Here is a 19,639-nt window from a genome sequence, read left to right as displayed (position 1 = left end):
GAATTTTAATATGAGAAAAATAAGTCCTTAAGTCACAGGAATAACAAAGGAACACAAAGCCAAAAGGCCCATGAGTGGTAGAGAAAATTCTCCATCTTAAGAAACTGGGGTTTTAATGTTCTAAGAGAATGGGAAAGAAGGCCTAAGCATTTGGGGTATTGAAGTGCTGAAACTATAGTTCCTGCAGAAAGCCACTTGTTTCCACGCTGGATATGCAGACCAGGAGAATTCAATCTATAATCATAGGGACAAGGTGAAGAAGCTAGTGATTCATGGGGCCCATTGAAGGAAAAACTTCAACCATGAAGAATCAGGAACCCAAACCAGTACCATGAGTGACTGCAGCTTCCAGATTGATAGTACCCTTGTAGATGGGTATCCAGTTCCAATAAATCAAAGAATAAACTTAAAAATTGATAAAACCCATACAGTCCCAGCAGAAGCTCAACAGCAGATTCAGACTGTTTGGATTTGCCACATGCAAGGCAGTAGTGATTCCTATAGGTAAGCAATTCTCACGGAACATGAATTCAAAGTTCAAAGTTACAAACCACTCAAGGCAAATGCAGCATTTGCTTAACCTTGTAATTCCAGGTTGCCAATAGCAACTGAAATCTAAAGAAAATGAGGAAAAGATGATCAATTTATTTCTAGGTCAAAATGGAAAACACTTCAGACCCAAACAGAAATAAATTGGGCACTTCATGCCAATGTGGAGGAATACAGTTAATTCACAATGGGTATAAATTCCTGACAGTTTTAATCAAGTCTTGGATTATGTTGCATCCTTATAGTTTTGGCAGATTTTCCATAAATAATTATATTTACTTGAAAATGATATTGACTTTCATCTTTTGAACAAATACCAACTAGCAATAGAGCCCATTACAAAGGGCTAGGAAGACATTACAAATCAAACTGTTGCCATCGATTTATCCAATTGGATAATTCATGAAGGGATAGACAAGATTCTCTGTTCATGAAAGGTGCTTGCATTTTCCAAATATGACCGTGAGCTGCTTGTTTACTCTCTTGGAATTGAAATCTCCTTATATGTAAAATAGGGATTATAATGCCAGTTTCCACAGGTTGTTGTTGAAAGATTTAAATGACATTACATTGCTAAAGTAATTAGCATATTGTGCTTGCTTATTAATTATGTATAACTTTATTTCTAAAGAGAGACAAAAAACATTAACTTGCAGCTGAGAACATATGGAATTCTGTCGAAGTGGTTTTTGCTCTTTCTAGCTATATCATTTGAGTCATTATTAGGTCAACGCAGCACAATTATGGAATGTGTAGGATCTCTCATTTAGATTATGTTCTGGGCTGTTGTTGACTTTGAAGCATTTATCAACAAACAATGTTTTGAACACTCTGATGGGTGCAAGGTCCTGCGTTTGGCACTGTGAAGAACGAAAAATTTAGAATCTTTCCAGGGTGACAAGTGATGTGTATGGTGAAAATAACAAGTTGGGCTGAATGGGTGCTAAGACAAAATATACTATGGATGTTGAAAATGAAGATTGTATTTTAGCCTTGAAGTGATATGGGGAATACTTTATAGGGGAGGTGAGACTTAAAAAGTTGGGCCTTGGGGTGTCTGGGTGACTCAGTCAGTTACTCATCTGACTCTTGTTTTCTGCCCAGGTTATGTTCTCAAGGGTTTTTGAGTTCAAGCCCTGAGCCAAGCTCTGCACTGACAGCACTGAGCCTGCTTGGGATTCTCTCTCTCCCTCTCTCTCTGCTCCTCCCCTGCTCATGTGCGCTCGCTCTCTCTCTCTCTCTCTCTCTCTATATATATATATATAATAAATAAACTTAAAAAAAGTTTTTAGGTTGGGCCCTGTAGGATTTGCCAACATCCTTGATACTGGGCAGAATCTTTCAACCTTCTCTTTAGGATACACATAATAGACAACATTTACTAGGGAGATGGAGTTCTCTAGCTGTAACTTCCTTCTTCCTTGCTCTTTTTAATAGTATAAAGTACAAGAACATATCTTTGAATCTGCTCTAATACATAATAATTAAATCATTTCCAATTTCTCTCCTCTATAATTAACTATAGATTACTATCAAGGGGACCTCACAGTCTGCGGTTGAGAGCACTTCTTTAAAAGATGGCTGCGTGTTAAAAGTGACAGGATAGGAAAACTTTACATCAGTGCTTCTCAAAAGTTAACATAGATATAAAGTACCTGGTGGCTTTGTTAAAATGCAGATTCTGATTTGGTAGATCTGGGGTGGGTCCTGAGATTCTGCATTTTTTAAATTTTTTTAATGTTTATTTTTGAGAGAGATAGTGATAAAGCACAAGCGGGAGACGGGGAGACACAGAATCCAAAGCAGGCTCCAGGTTCTGAGCTGTAGGCACAGAGCCTGATGGGGGCTCAAACTCATGAACCATGAGATCGTGACCTGAGCTGAAATCAAGAGACAGACAATTAAATGACTGAGCCACCCAGGCACCCCGAGGTTCTGCATTTCTAACAAGCTCCCAGGCGATGTTCATGTTGCTTGTCTAAGAACCATTTTCTGAATAGCACCACTTTAGACAAAGGAATCCCAACAAAGTCCTCCTTTTCTTTTTTTTTTTTAATTTTTTTTTAACATTTATTCATTTTTGGGGGGGACAGAGAGAGACAAAGCATGAACAGGGGAGGGGCAGAGAGAGAGGGAGACACAGAATCGGAAACAGGCTCCAGGCTCTGAGCCATCAGCCCAGAGCCCGACGCGGGGCTCGAACTCACGGACCACGAGATCGTGACCTGGCTGAAGTCGGACGCTTAACCGACTGCGCCACCCAGGCGCCCCAAAGTCCTCCTTTTCTGTGTCTCCCCCTCAACATTACTTCAGGGTTCGATTTGTATAATAGAATTCTCTTTGTAAATCTCATCTTTCCAGACCTCTGGAGTTTGCTAATGTTCAGGTTTGGATTGAAGGTGTTTGTTGGAGGCTGTTGGGTGAAGGTAGAATGAAGGTTGTTAAGCCTGCAGAGATGAAAGATGAGGGATCCAGGATAGGTAGGCAGTGGATCCAAATACTAAATGCTAAGTAGATTCAAATACTGAATCAATAGAAGAGGAAAGATAGAAGTTAGAGATTATGTGATTTATCAAGCATAGTTCCTAACATGCATTTATTTGAATTTTAAATTTTATTTCAAGTCAAAAGCCAAATACATTCTGACATAGATCTTATGTGTTAACTCCTCTATACACCCATATACTCCATGAAATTGCCCAAAGAGGAAATTTTCTCTTAATACAGCAAAGAACATGATCGGATTCCTGTGACTTTTTTTTCCTAGCTACATCCCCATTCTTTATTCACTGTCTTTTTCCCAATATACCTCTCTTGAAGTGCTTCAGTATCCTAGCTTAACCTATAATTTATACCTCCTTTGATTCTTAAGATGTATTACAGAATTTCTTTTGTGATCATCGTACAAGTGTCTAGCAATTGCTGTAGAAACCTTTGAAAGGGACATATAGTCAACTTCTCCAAAAGTTAGTAGTACTGGAAAGGGATTTTAGAAATTATATAGTCAAACCTTTTCCTTTTACTCACTATAAACCTGTGGCTAAAAGAAGTTAAGTGGGCTTCTCAAGAATTTAGCTTGGTAATAGTAAAATGAGTTTCAGAACCTAGTTGATTCTACTCTGCATTAAACTGGATTAACGGCTTCAATGGTTCGTCTCTATATCCACAGCCTTTGCCTTCTGACTTTAAGTTCCTCTTACTAAAGTGGCAGAGGCTAGCTCTCTGCCTTTTGAATATGAGGTGGTCATGTGAGTTATTTGGCCAATAAAATGTTAACAGACATGGCCCAAGTAGAGGCTTGAAAAAGCACTTGTGCATTTCAGCTTTCATTCCCGTTACTCTGCTATGGTCGTGGGAACATGCCTGGTCCAGTCTCATAGAGAACAAGGCACGTGGAAATAACTGAGTCACTCCAGTCATCCCAGTCACACAGCCTGAATTGTCTAAGATCAAATAGCAGGTGGCTGCTATCCAGATATGGAAGTCCAGCTGAGATCAGTAACGTCACCTATCTGATCTATAACTAACCACAGATGTATGAACAAGCCCAGATAAGATCAGCTATACCCAGCCCAGATTGGCTTAACCTGAAGATTCATGAACTAAATAAATATAATTGAAGTTTTGTGTTTTAATGCAATATTTTTGTAGTTTTTCCCCTATGACCTCCATAATTTCTTTCAAAAAATGTGCATAAAACTCTGTGGCCTTCACATGGAATGAATTGTTTGTCATGTCCCAGAGCCTGACCCTTGCTGCTTTGTATACATATCACTACCATTCAGCATCTAAAAGCAAATTATACTATAATAGAAGGCAATAATTTTGATACTTGGCAAGCCACTTCATCCCAGTGAATGTTGTGTTCTAGGCCTTGAAATTTTGTGTCTGCACTGGAGTATTCTCCTCTTAAGGTGCCTACTATTAAGGCCTAAGAGTTTTCTATTTTATGTAGGTGCTTTCTTTAGGAAGACTCAGCAGGAGGGGCTATCATAGCTCGGAATAAAAATGATTATGAATGAAGAAAGAAATTTGATTTTATTAAAATGAATAATCATAATTCAGTGACACCTTGTCACACTGAAAGTTACCACTGTACTTAAAATACCAAAAGATGATTTAGATCTCTGAACACTTGTGCTCTGGAACAAGGAAGCTAAGAGACTTATTTCATAACCTTTAGTGAATACACATTTAGTGCACTATTAACCATCATTCCTTAAATAAGGAAACTAAAGCCTATCACTTAAGTGGTTTAGTGCATAATCAAGATATGAACACCAATTCTTGCCACCTAATCCAGGGCACTATGCCCCCATTCCAAACCCCCCTCCACACTCTGTAAAAAGAGCATTTGTGATGATCTCAGTAATCTAATGGCTGTATGTTGAGAGAAGAATCACAGATAACTCCAATGTATTTTCCTTGCATGTCTAGGATTTCAGAGTTGCTTCCACAAAATAATTGGAAAGTGTCTTTTATTGAAAAGTGATGCTGAGGAGGTGTTTTATGGCATAGGGTGTTACTCATATGCTGCCCTCTTAGTAACAGGATACAGGCTCATGGAAACAATAAGGATTGTCACCTAGCTGACCAATAGACCAGTAGAGCAATAGACCAATTAGCCTGGTCTATTTCTAAGCCTTCAGTGGGTGTTTCTATTTGCATCTGTCATGCTTAGAAGACATTGGCTTTTCACTCCCTACTATGTAATTCTTCAGCTTAGGATCTGTTATTTGGTCAGCCGGCTGTTTTCCTGTTTGCCATTTAGCACAGTCTAATTTAACCAGATTATTTCTGTAGAGTCAGATACTACAGGAAGGAATAAGCAAACGAAAAACTGGAAGAAGAAAAACACCCTGGTTTACAAGAAAAAAAGAAAATCTCTTGGGGTAGAACCAATGTAGTAAATATTGCTAGTAAACTGCAATGAAAGAACAATAAAAATAGTAGTGATTTAACTGTAGGTTACTGAGTGGTTATGTGGCAGGCACTGTTCTTAGGACTTTTCATGTATTCACCAGTTTAATACATGTTCATTAATTTCAGAATCTCCAAATTCAAATACCTATGGGCCCCAAGAAACAACACAAATCTGTGAATTAGATTTGGTAGAAGTTAGTAGTGAGGTACGAATACCTGTGGCCATCTGGAATTGTATTTCATACTTAAACGCTCACCCATTGGTGAGAGGTAAGAAAGACCACACTAGAAGAATCTTATTCTCTCAGCCACATAAACCCTAAAAGAATCAATAAAAAGCCTCAAGTCAATTGAAATAAACGGTCGTTCAAAGGCTAATTATTTTTAGATGAAGTGTGTATTTCTTTTCAATCAAGTGGAATGCCACCAGCAGGGAAGAATTGAATTTACATTATGAATTCAGTCTCTATAGTGAGTCACATTAGAAACAAATGTCTGTGGTGCAGGTGGTGCATGCCACCATCTCCGATAAGGGAGACTTCCAGCAAAACATCCTCTGTGGGAAGTCTTGGGCTGGAATCCTTTGAGACATCCCAGTAGTCACTGACACTTTATTCTCATGGAGGGTCCTGCCCCTGCATGGGTCTGCCAGGGATCAGAGCGTCCTCATCTGCATGCACCTTTCTTCTCTTAACTCCTTTTAAGACTTACAAAGCATTTGGAATTATCCAACTTGAGCCTTAGCTAAAAAACGCTCTCTCCTGACTTAAAGCCTATGCATTTAAAAAACAAGAGACGGGCTGTGTCAAATGTCCTGGAATGAACTCAGCCGTGTCCCCGGAGAACGCCCTTCTCCTGATCACCTAAAATTAGTTTTGGTTTTTCTTTTTCTTTTTATAAATGTATATTTCAAGAGTGGTTAGCTGTGCTAGGGTTTTATCAGGATAATTGATTTTGATTCTTAGGGAGCAAGTATTTCCTAATTATATACCCACTCCTTCTAAATATAATACTTCTGTCTTCTGCTTAAATCATTGTGGTTTTAGGTTGCCCATTTCCAACTTGATCTGAGAATAAACTAGACATTTGTTGTCCTGGCCTCAGGGGTTTTGAGAAGTCTGATTGTTAATCCTGAATTCTCCATCCAAGGTGAAGTTGGAGCCCATATTGGAATTTCTCACAGAACAAACTGACACAGGGCCAGGTAAAAAGGTAAATGAGTGGCTGGGGCTGGGCAGGAATTGTGGTGATCTACTAACTAGATTGCTGCCATGTATATGCTTGAGGTTGCTACATCTGATTTTTCAAAAGAAGCTAGCAATCTGGATTTTCATGTTAAATCTTATGGTTTTTCAGTATTGGCACCTACACTAGAAATTTTAAAAACACTGTGCAGGTCTGGAATGCTTGGCTGGCTCAGTCGGAGGGACAGGTGACTCTTGATCTTGGAGTCATGGGTGCAAGCCCCACATTGGGTGTAGAGATTACTAAAAAAAGATAATTAAATGTAAAAAAATAAAAACACTGTGCAGGTCCATTTACAACCTCTGAAATACCTGGGTAATGTATTGCATGGGTTTGTATTTGGACTTGATCTAAAAGTCTGCTGAGGCCTCCCTACCCAGGGATTAACTTCCACCTTCTTTGATGAATGAATGGAGACATAACTGCATTGTACTGGTGTCCTAAATCTTTGATAAGGCAACAATCACTGGGAAGATGACACTTCACTTAGCTTTTGAGCCAAGCAGCTACTCCAGAAGGCACTCGCTAAATAATTTGGCATGTCCCTCTATTCTCCCATTTCCCCAGTTATCATTGTGTGGTGATGTGACCGTGCTAAACCTGTAGGGTTTACAATCAGAAACGGGATAAACCTAATTTCAAGGTGTTTTTATAGAAATGTCTTTTTTAAATGGTCCAGTCTAGATCCTTCTGCTGATGGATCCCTTTTTTTGAGAGGTCTGCAGAGGTGATTTGGAACACAAAGTAGTTACTCTACTGACTTTATCTTTGGGGTCTTATAAGAGTGGCAGTCAATTTAGAGTCATTCTAGATATAGCAGATTTGAATTCCATTGTCTTGATCTACATTGCAGAAAATGACTAGTTATCCCCTAAATTTACATTCACACTCCCATGGTGTCTGCTGTGTCTGCATGGCAGCTACCTAGACAGGAACAATGTTTACAAGCCCTTCTCACTATCTTTGCCCTCAGGGGTGGCCATTTGACCAGTTCTTGTCTAGGAGAGGTCAAGGCAGGACTTTTTAGAGACATATGAGGTATCTCTACTGTTTCCTTCCCTTTTCCCAGCAAGACCCAGGGGGTTGGTGGAGTCACATTATGAAAAGAACCTGGTTCTCTGAATTAGCATGTGGAAGCAGGCTATGCACCAACCAGAAACACTCACACAGGACTTCGTTACATGAAAAAGAAATAAAATTCTATCGTATGAAGCAAATGACCTTTTGGTACTGCTTGTTACAGTAGCTAGTGTTATGTTAACCAATACATTCTTATATATAATTTAAGTTTCACAGTTTAAGGTTAGGGGAATGCTGAATATACACATAGATATTATAAGTGCTTTTCCTATTTATAATTCATCTTTATTAGCCAATTTTTATACCACAAAGATGGCCTCTTAAGGTTGCTTGGGGGCTCATTCGATGATTCTGGATTTAAAGTAGCATTAGAGAATAATCCTAACAATAAATCTTGAATGTTTTATAAGAGAGAAAGAGCTAGTGTTATGAAACCCAAGGGTATTATTACTTTCCATCACTCTTCATCTATTTCCCTTCTACAAGGAAAATGCAGGATTGAAAAAAAATAGCCCTTTTCTTCTATTGTTATCACTGGATTGAAAAGCGTATACAGAGCTTAGACTGTACTTGTGAAGTTACTTTTATAGAGACAGCAGTGGGTGATTTCAATTAAGTATTATTGCAAGTCAATTATAAAATATGATTCCTTGGGGAGCCTGGGTGGCTCAGTCGGTTGAGTGCCTGACTTCAGCTTAGTTCATGATCTCGCGGTCTATGAGTTTGAGCCTCATGTCGGGCTCTATGCTGACAGCTCACAGCCTGGAGCCTGCTTCAGATTCTGTGTCTTCCTCTCTCTCTGCCCCTTCTCTGCTTGTACGCGCGCTCTCTCTCTCTCTCTCTCTCAAATAAATAAACATTAAAAAAATTTTAAAAATATTTTTTAAATAAAATATGATTCCTTTTTATTCTGCTTAGATAATAAGGCAGAGCTAGTTATCTACATCTTACTTCCTGCTTCCCCCTTCCCATCGACTAACAATCTCCTGGCCTGGGGCTTCTTCCAAAAATTTGGGCGATTTCTTCAGATTATCTAATATAGAGGACTGAAAACCCTTCTGACAGATCATAGGCATCCTTACTTATGCACTAATAATTGGCTTCAGGGAAAGCTACTGGTGACAGAAAGTCTACTAAGTTCTATCAAGTTCTGGTTCTCCATTGGCCTTGCCAGTCAGAGAGCCACAATAATCCCAAATCATGAAATGCAACCTGATACTTGCATTACTGGACTGGATGGCAAAAGCCACTGATTCATGGCTCATTCTCTACATTTACCTACATTTTTGGCCTTTGCTGACTCAAACATGTATTGATTTATTCACTCATTTATCTAAAATGTAGTGAATACCCTTCCAGGTACTGTGACTAATACTAGGCATAGAGACATGGATGAGACATCATTCTCGTTTCAAGTCCCCAGATCAGCAGGAGGATACGAAACATAAAATAATAATGTGATATGCTGAGATAAGTACCATGATAAAGTTATAAGCAATATACAATAATAGCACAAAAGAGTGTACCTGTCCCTGGTGTCACAGAATAGGATTATCTAAGACCTGACGTACCGGATGTCATTAAACTCCAGTCCTTTTGTATATTTGTCTAGGTGGCTTCCACTTAATTTTATCAAGGCTCCACCTGTGTCACATTCCTCTTACTCTTGTGGCACATCCAATTACATTACAAAATGATTTAAAAAGGAAAAATATGAGAACCCTGAATTACATTTAAAAAACATGACCATTTTGTCTAATTGTATGCTAAGTAAAATAAAACACCTAAAAGTTACAAATATCCCATGATGCGGCAGAGATCACTAGCCCAGCAACAGTGAAAAGCATTATTACATATGTAAATTTTCATAGTGCAATACAAAATCCCACTCAGAAAATCTACCAATCTAATCCTCATTTATGAGTCATTACCATGAATGACCATGTTTCAATAGATGTCAATCAAAAAGATATGATAAAATTTTCAACTGTGGACAGAAAATTCCAACCTTAAGTTGTCTGACTTCTTCAGAGGTAGAAAAAAGTTCCTCTGCTGCACTCTTCCAATTAGAATTAGATTGAAAATGTATTTCAACATTTTAGCATTTTTTTAATCTGAAGAATATAATATACTTCTTTTGGTAATAATGGTAAATACAGAAATGATTAGGGTAAGGCAAGCAAAGTGTGTGAGGTTACACAGAACATCGGTATCACCTGGATCTTGTTAGAAATGCAAGTTCTCAGGCCCACACCAAATGTACTGAAGTAGAAACTCTGGGGTTGAGGGCTCAGTCATCCATGTATCAATAACTCTCTGGCTGAGTTTGAGAACCAAACTTGATTTAGAACATAAAGAAGCTTTGCAGGCGATTCTTACATACATGGATCATTGAGAATCATTCATACAGTTACCTATTAAATTTTTCCAAGACAGGAGTGTCAGATTTAGAAAATATTTGTAAGCCTAAATACATTTGACTATTGTCAAGGTACGTGTATCAGATACAAGGTGCTGGGTTCAATGCCATCAAAATTTGAATTATTAAGGCTGTAATATTAGAATCGGGGTGGGGAGGGGCTTCTCACTCAATTCTGAAGCGAACCATAACAGTGACTGTCATTGCCCAGCACAGAACTCTGCAGAACAACCACTGCAGTGCAGACTGCCCTATTTCCAGCTGCCTGCTTTCTCTCGTGGAGAGGCAGAGGGCTAGAAGTGCCGCCCAGTAGTTAGCATATGTGTACCCAGCTCCTTAACCCTTGGGTAGAGTAACTCTAGGGTGCGTGTTCCAAGCACTGCTCTGGAGCTCCTTAGCAGGATTGAGCACCAGTTGCCCACAGTTATAACTTGCTTGATAAAAAAACAAACAAACAAAAAAAAAACACAAAAAAACCCCACGTTTTATTGGCTGCCTTAGGCTTTCCTGCTTCACTTTCCTATCCCCTACTAGTTTCCTGGGATCATTTCTCAGGTCATCATTTGGATTGTCTTTTATTGTTTTAATTTAATTTTAATTCCAGTATAGTTAAAATACGGCATTATATTGGTTTCAGGTGTACCAGATCCTGCGACCAGGAGTAGAGTATAAGGAGTGTTTCTGGGAAGTGAGAAATAGATCCCATTTGGGATGACTTCTCAAAAACACTCCTTGTATTCCAATCCTTGTCTCAGGGTTTGCTTCTGGGGGAACCCAAACTAAGACATCAACTTAATTTGAGTTTATTAGCTGGTATATATTTTTTAGGTATATGTGAATTGCAGGGGTTTTCAGGTTGATGTGCTCTCGTGTCTGATGCATGTTGATATTATTTGACTTGCTGATAAACTACGTGAGCTGAAGATCTATCATAAATTATCCAGTGCTTATATTTGAAATGAAAAATATACATTCCTTTCTAAATCTACATAGATCTAACTGGCCTTAATGCAGACTAAATTCAAGCAGCAATCCAAGTAAATCTGAATGTGGCTATCCTTTGGGCCCCACTGTATAGACCTTAATCTCAGTGGTCACATAGAACGTAACAGGAGTCCAAACTGCTCTGAAATTATTTCCGTAAGAAGAGAAATTGTTGTACAGGAGAAAAGAAAGGCTGTGGCTGAAGTGTGCCCAGCATAGTGATGATGCCCATTCATCCAGGAGCATATGGAATAGAGGGATAAACTCGAATGCCAATTGGTTCTGCTGTTTTTGTTACACAACATTTCAAGTGAAAGAAAGGCTGTCAAGAAAAATTATGCTGAACATGGAGATGAATAAATAATGTATGATATAGTGAGCATATTCTAAAAACAGTTTATCCCATCAAAAGAAGAACCAATGTATTCCACAGGAGGAAATATGTTGCTGCACTGGATTTAATAGTGAAAATATAACAGTATCTTTAAGAAAATTTCTTTTGCATAATAATTGAATCATAATATCAGAGATACAATTAATGCATATTTAAAAGAAAAGGTTTTGCCTTAAAATACATACTTAATATCTGTCAAAATGCATATTTTCAATGTTTTTCAAATGAAGCAAAAGTTAATTGGCATTTTTCCTCTTCAGCCTACCTTTTTTTTTTTTTTTAATTTTTTTTTTCAACGTTTATTTATTTTTGGGACAGAGAGAGACAGAGCATGAACGGGGGAGGGGCAGAGAGAGAGGGAGACACAGAATCGGAAGCAGGCTCCAGGCTCTGAGCCATCAGCCCAGAGCCTGACGCGGGGCTCGAACTCACGGACCGCGAGATCGTGACCTGGCTGAAGTCGGACGCTTAACCGACTGCGCCACCCAGGCGCCCCCTCTTCAGCCTACCTTTTAATCAAATGCTCTGTCTCAAAGAAGATGGCCCATCTCAACAATTAATGACTTTTCCATCATTTACATCTCAAACAAACATATTATGTGCATGACTCTTGACTAACAGTTCCTGTGCCTTGATCAAATGTCATTAATACAAATACACAAATTAAACTTGTTTGCTTTATACAAGCATGTTTGCATTTCATACTTGTGGGCCAAACGCAATCAATATTTTCAAGTAGAAATGTCACTGATCAAGACATGAAATCTGATTTAAAATATAGTCTTCTGGATTAAAATACAGTCAGAAAGAGAATTGGTGATCTTTCCACTTTACTTGTCCACAAATTTTTGTTCACCTTCTTTTCCTCCTTCCCTAAAACATTTATTTTTATGTCTAATAGTTATTTAATAAGTCAGTAGCCAACTTCCTTAGAAACTATATAACAGAATACAATTGCAAACCTGTCTGTCAAGTGAAACATGGACACCATGATGGTAGGGACTTTTCTAGGAAGGTTGTGTCTACTATGAGGTCAAAACAATGTATTGAAAGTCAAGCAACTCGCTGGGATTATTTAGTTTCTAATTGAACTTGGAAACTAATTAATGGCTATCCTATCAGTATATGGAATCTTCCTGTGAGTTCTCTTAAAACATAAGGAAAATCATGTTCTAGAAACAAATGTGAGCACACTGATACTATGCCAATTTCTTGAAGAGAATAAGCCTTAAGATGCTTTTCCTGATTCACCCAGCTTGGGTCGCTGAGGACATATGTGGATTACTTCAACTAATTATTGAATTGATGAATGAATACTTATTGAGCACCTACTAATATACATGATTGGCTCTGAGGGAGTTGCTTGGGGGATTCTGAATAGTATATAAGTTGTTTCTCATGGGTTAGAAACTTAAAACATAATTGGTGAGCCAAGGTAAAATTCTATAATAACATGAACTAGTCATGCAAGTGAACTGCCAAATCAGTGAATGTTATTGATTCGGGAATTGTGAATCACTGTGTGGAGACTTGACTCTGAGTTATTCCATGAAACCCAAGTCTACAGTTACCAGACATGAAAAGAAACTAATAGCCAGTGCTTTAAGCACAAAGGTTTTCTTCCTCTAGGCCCTTAGCAACTATTCTGTAATGACTAGGACTATGAGTATTTATTGAACATTTATTATATGCTGGGTACTGGGTTAAGTGACTGGCATGGATTCTCCCTATGGATTGCCTCACATTATTCTGGGCAGTAAATACTATTATTATTTAATGGCTAAGTGACACAGCTAGTCACACAGCTGGTAAATAATGAAGTCAGAATTCAAACTCAGTTATTCTTACACGACAGTCTCCAATTATGTATAACAACCTCCTCTTTGACCAAGCATTAACGAGAAGCTTACATATTTGTATTCCCTCAATGACTTGCTAGAATAGAAAGTTAGTGGGAGATTTTTGTAGAATAAAAGGGGACCAAGGGCAAAATAGATACATATTATCATGGTAGGTAGACTGGAGAACAGGATATTATGTTGTTGTTTTTTTTTTTCTTTCCTCTCCTATTCCCACTGTATTATCCAGGTCTTATCACATTTAAGTAGATATTTACTCACTTGAATAATCCATAACATGTGAAAGAAAATATTTCACTTGGTCTAAGAGATTTCAACTTGAGTCTATACTGGAAAAAAATTTTCAACAAGAAATACCTAACACTCAGAATTAGGAAGGAATTTTGAAAATGTCCAGCGAGTTTAAAACAAGCAAGCAAACAAGGTTCTTGAATTAACAGAAGAATGAGGTAAAACATTCAAAATGTTTTCAAAAGATAGCCAGCCGGATGTGTGGGATAAAATCACTTTATGAAGTTTTGATACTCAAAGTATAGTCCTAGGACCAGCAGCATTGTCTCATGTTCACCACAGACCCACTGAATCAGAATTTACATTTTTAACAAGGTCTCCAGGTAATTCATACACATATTAGAGTTTAAGAAATGTGGGTTTAAACATATTTGTTATGCTTTTCATAATGTGGATATAAATATGAACAAGTATGTAGGCTGTGCTATTTTAAAGTATTTTTCTATTTTTCAGAAGATGATATTTATTAAAAAGTTCCAGATCTGGTGCTTCTTTTACTGAGACAATCAAGGATGAGCTCACTATTCCTGAGTGCTGGCCTTAGAAGTACATGAGCCAGTTAGGAATAGAGAGGGGTATATTATCAGATACAGGTTGTGTTATGGGGTTACAGCGATCAAGAGATTGGAGCACACACAAGGCTAGACAAGTTCACCAATGGAATAGACTATGTAGCCCAGAAATTGACCCACGCATGTATGAAACTCTGATTTATGAACATAGTGGCATGGCAGACCAATGGGAAAAACAAAAGAAATTATTTAACAGATAAGGTTTTAAAAGATGGTCAACTATTTAAATAAATATGAAATTAGATCCTCACCCCACACCATGCACAAAGATAAAATCCTGATAGATTAAAGATTTACAGGGAAAAACTAAAACTTTAAAATTTTTAGAAGAAGTATAAATAAATATATTTCAGACCTTGGGGTATTTAAGAATTGCTCAAACAAGCCTTAATAGTTAACATTAAACATTAAAGCCAAAATTAAATAATTAAAACTAAAATACTTAAAATTAAGAAATTTGTTAATCCAATGACACCTTCGATAAAGTGAGAAACAAGTTGTGAACTGGCAAAGATGTTCACAACACACACACCTGACAAAATCATAGTACTGAGACTATGTAAAAAATTGCTATCAAGCAATAAGAAAAATAACCCAGCTTAAAAAACAAGCAAAAGATACAAGTAAATATTTACTTAAGAAACATATATGGCCCAAACCTACACAACAACAAACAAAAAAACGCAAAAGGATGATCATTCTCTTCATCACAGAAAGGCAAATAAAGACCACAATGTGATACTATCTTATGCTGATCTTAATGGAAAATATTAACATGACTGACTTGAATATCAACTGTTGGCAAGTGTCTGGATCAATAGTGTATCTCATATACTACTGAGGGAAATGTAAAGCAGTACAATTACTTAGGAAGATAATGTAGTATGATTTTGTAAAACTGAAAACTCATATTCCCTAAGACACAGCAATTCCATGCTTTGGTATACAGCCAAGAAAAACTCTTGAATGGAGTTTGTGTACAAGGGGATATGTGCAGGAATGTTCATAGCAGATCTTATAACATTGACAACCTAAAAATCTCTAAAAAATGCCCATCAATAGGAGAGTGGATACACAAACTGTAATATATTCATGGAATAGCGTTAGAAGTCAAAACAACCTAGAGCCACATCCAACAATATAGATAAATCATATAGAGATATAAATTATTAAAAATTTTTCTTAGTGTATACATGGAGAAAAGTGTATAAACCGTATGTGTATTAGATTGATTTTTTAAAACACTGCTTTTCCTCACTCCTCACTTGTGCCTTTTTTATGTGTGAATATAATACGGCAAAAGTTATACTGTTGCATTCCTCAAAGTGCCTCCTGGGCTCCCGTCCACTCTTGCTTTTTTTTTTTTTTTTTTTTTTTTTTTAAATTTTTTTTTCTCAACGTTTATTTATTTTTGGGACAGAGAGAGACAGAGCATGAACAGGGGAGGGGCAGAGAGAGAGGGAGACACAGAATCGGAAACAGGCTCCAGGCTCCGAGCCATCAGCCCAGAGCCTGACGCGGGGCTCGAACTCACGGACCGCGAGATCGTGACCTGGCTGAAGTCGGACGCTTAACCGACTGCGCCACCCAGGCGCCCCTACTCTTGCTTTTTGAGACCAATTACTAACATGTGAACAAGCCTAGGCTTGCCTACTTGTAGATGAGAGACCATATGGAGAGATCTGATTGTTCTAGCTGAGGCCATTTTAGACCAGCCTAAAGCCAGCTGACCCTCAAACTTGAAAGAGGGTCCAGTGAAGATCAGCAGAGTTGTGTACCTGACTCTTAACTAAAACATGAGTGAGTCCAATCAAGAACAGAAGAATGTCTCAGCTCACCAACGTGTGACTAATATTGAATATTTATTGTTTTAAGTCGCTGAGTTTTGTGGATGGTATCAACAGTGACTGATATAATAAATGTATGGATTTGTGGGGTTTTTTTCTTCACAAAGTGAACACATCCATTTAACCAGCATCCAGATCAGGAAAGAGAACAACACTCCAGAAGTTCCCCTCTTACCATCTTCCAATCACTGGCCACCCTGTCCCCTACTCCAGGTAGCTATCTTTTTAACTCCATATAAATGCAAGAAATTGTGTGTATTTTTTTGTGTGTGGCTCCTTTCATGCAATATTTTGTTTGTGAAAACCATTCATTGTGGAATGTCCATTTTCATTGCTGTACAGTATTAAATTGTATGAATATATTACATTGCATTTACTGATGTAACACTTGATGGACATTTGCCCAGTTCCAATTTGGGGCTATTATTAACACTGCAGCTATGAACACTCTAGTACATATCTGTTGTTGAATATATGTGTACATTTCTGTTGGGTTTATCAATATATTTTTAAGTGAAAAACATAAATGTCAAAAGATTAAATACAGTATAGGGGTGGCCTAGGTGGCTCAGTTGGTTGAGTGTCTGACTCTTGATTTGGGCTCAGGTCACAACTCCAGGGTCATGGGATTGAGCCCTGTGTCAGGCTCCATACCAAGGGTGGAGCCTGCTTGAGATTCTTTCTTTCTCTCTCCTGCCCCTTTCCCCCACTAGTGCTCTCTCTCTCTCAAATAAAAAAATTAAAAATAAATAAACCTAAAAAAATTACATACAGTACGATACTATATCATACTATATACTATTATACTATTACATATATTATAGTTCAGTATGATACTTTTAACTTCATATGATGCTATTTTATGAAGTTGAAAACAACTAAAACCAAAAATAATGTGTCATAGGAATACACATGCATATGATGTAGATATATGTGTATATATGTATAATGTACATGTTTGCTTATACCTATGCAAATATAAAAGTAAAAAAAATATACATACAATATTCAGATTTATCCTGGAGGATAAGAAGGTGGGGACAGAGAGGCAGGGGTACCAGACCAGGAAGAAACCAGTGTTCTAGTTTTTGTGTTGTGTAATTATATCATTGGTATCTATTATATTACAAATAGACCAGTATAGTCTTACATGGACCTATGAGAAGGGTGTATCATTAACTAAGGATTACTATTTATCTAATTCTGTATACCTGATGTCTATTTAAACCTATGCAGGGCTACCAAAACAAAGTAGATGGTTAACACTGAGGGGTCCTGAAAAGTCACCAATCCATGTGGCAATTTTATATTTGAAAAGACTGAAGACCTTAACGTTTAAGTGACTTGGTCAAAGTCATTCAGATATTTTCATGACATGAATACAGTGTGAAAAAGTACATTTTAAAGGTAGTTTATTTTTTTCTCCATGCTTTATGCTTGGCGTGAATTCTGTTTCCTTACAAATGCCTAGTTCTGATGCTGAAAACATTGCCATCATAGTCTCGCATCATAGGTTTCTCACTTGCTTCTTAAAATAAGATGTTCTTCCTTTCTCTCACTTGAAAAGTATTCTTTCTTTGGTTATGTTCTGAATTTTCCAATTAAACTGGCTAGAATGCAGAGTGGGGAAATTAGAAAGGTGGGTTGTTTTGTTTTGTTTTGCCAGTAATGTCATTAATTACAGAACATTTCTTGCATTTCGTAGAAGTTGGAGGGAATCCTGGGTCAGGAAGAGCTGATGATTTGGAATAAGTTCGGTTGCAGCTGGGTGAACTTGGCCTTTATAGACTTCCCTCCAAGTTAAAGAGGGAATTTTGTTTGTGAAAACCATCCATTGTGGAATGTCCATTTTCATTGCTGTACAGTATTAAACTGTATGAATATATTACATTGCATTTACTGATGTAACACTTGATGGACATTTGCCCATTTCCAATTTGGGGCTATTATTAACACTGCAGCTATGAACACTCTAGTACATATCTGTTGGTGAATATATGTGTGCAAATCCTCCTCAAGAGGGGGATTTGGCCACAGAATTACAATGGAAATACTAGCATCATTTTCCCATTTCTTATTGCTTACCTAAGAACACAACTTGAAATATGTCCTGGCCTTCATTTCTCGTATGAGATAATCCTCTAGAATTGGTTGGGGTGGGGACGAAGGACCTGAACCCTCCCTTTGCTCCCCATTTCTGAAATGTCTGAATCTTGCTCTGTTCCAGTCACATACTCAAGAATGTCAGTAGGGAAAGATTTCCAGATCAATTCTACATTTTGGTCACATCCCCTTATTAATCAGATGTTTTTGCTACTTTCACAACAAAAAAGAAATTCAAAATTCACTGTGCACACATCACTTAAAATTTCCCCTTTCTCTGTTATGTTATTTAAACTTTTCCTACATATCAATTAGTTTGAAATAATAAGTCTTTAGGCTATCCATTAATTGCTGCACTGTAGACATGATCTGTATTTAAAATTATGCAAGGAAAATTAAGCTGCAGCGGGAAGGAGCCTTGGCTAACACTGAAGGCTTCTTAGCCCTTCAGAGAAGCAAAAGGAGATAATGGGGACAGGGAATACACAGGAGGCTCCTCTCTGCATTTGTCATTCGCCAGCGTGGGATGTGAAAACAGACTGCTCCAGCTGTAGACTCTTCTTCCTCGCTTTTCAGTTTTCATTTTGAATTCTTACTGTATTTGGTCATGCCCAGGCAGAAGAAAATGGTTGTCAGCCAAATGTCCTTTTCTAGTAGAAATTTATTATAAATAGTCCGAAGGCAACTGGCTTCATAATGAATTTCTCTACCCTGCTCCCCCCGCCCCTGCACTACTCCCTCCCCCCCGCACAAAAACAACACATCTCAGTCTGTAATGTTGGGTAAGTTTGTGGGAGGTGAAAGGGGATGGATAGGGGGAGAGGAGGAGAGACAGGAGAGGTGTTAGAGCTGGCAGCCTTACCCATGGGTGCCTTGACTTTAGTCAACACTGTGGTTTTATTGGAAGAAATATGACTTGTAAGAAGAAGACGTGGCAGGGCTCCCTGTTGTTTGCCCAAAACCCGTGGGGGTTTGAGAGTTCATAAGCTTCCCTCCCTCCCTAATCAAGGCTCTGGGCCATGCTGAAAACATCCTCTAAGATATGTTTGACCCAGTCCCACCCCACTGGTGGTTTCAACAAGTTAGGATCCTGGAATTGGTTTTTAAGAACTGGAAGGAAAAAGGAAAGATGGAAAGAAAGTCAGAAAGTGACTCATGGGCGACATTTTTCATACCCTCCTTACCCAGAACACTTTAAGACCATGGGTGTTTATTTTGCCTATGTGCACTCTTCCCCTTTTCTCCCTGGCTTCTTGTTTTTACCCAACCATGATTAATCATTTTGACTGCAAGTCTGGCAAAGCCAAGCATTGTGGAGTCATTCTTGCCCTCTAGTGGTGAAATGGTACATTCAAGTACTAGAAATACAAGTA

The sequence above is a fragment of the Lynx rufus genome, unplaced genomic scaffold, assembly GCF_022079265.1.
Source record: "Lynx rufus isolate CCGP_SWC_20201006 ecotype Redwood Valley unplaced genomic scaffold, mLynRuf1.p SCAF_8, whole genome shotgun sequence".
In the NCBI taxonomy this organism is placed as follows: Eukaryota; Metazoa; Chordata; class Mammalia; order Carnivora; family Felidae; genus Lynx; species Lynx rufus.
Note: the sequence above shows the minus strand (reverse complement) of the source record.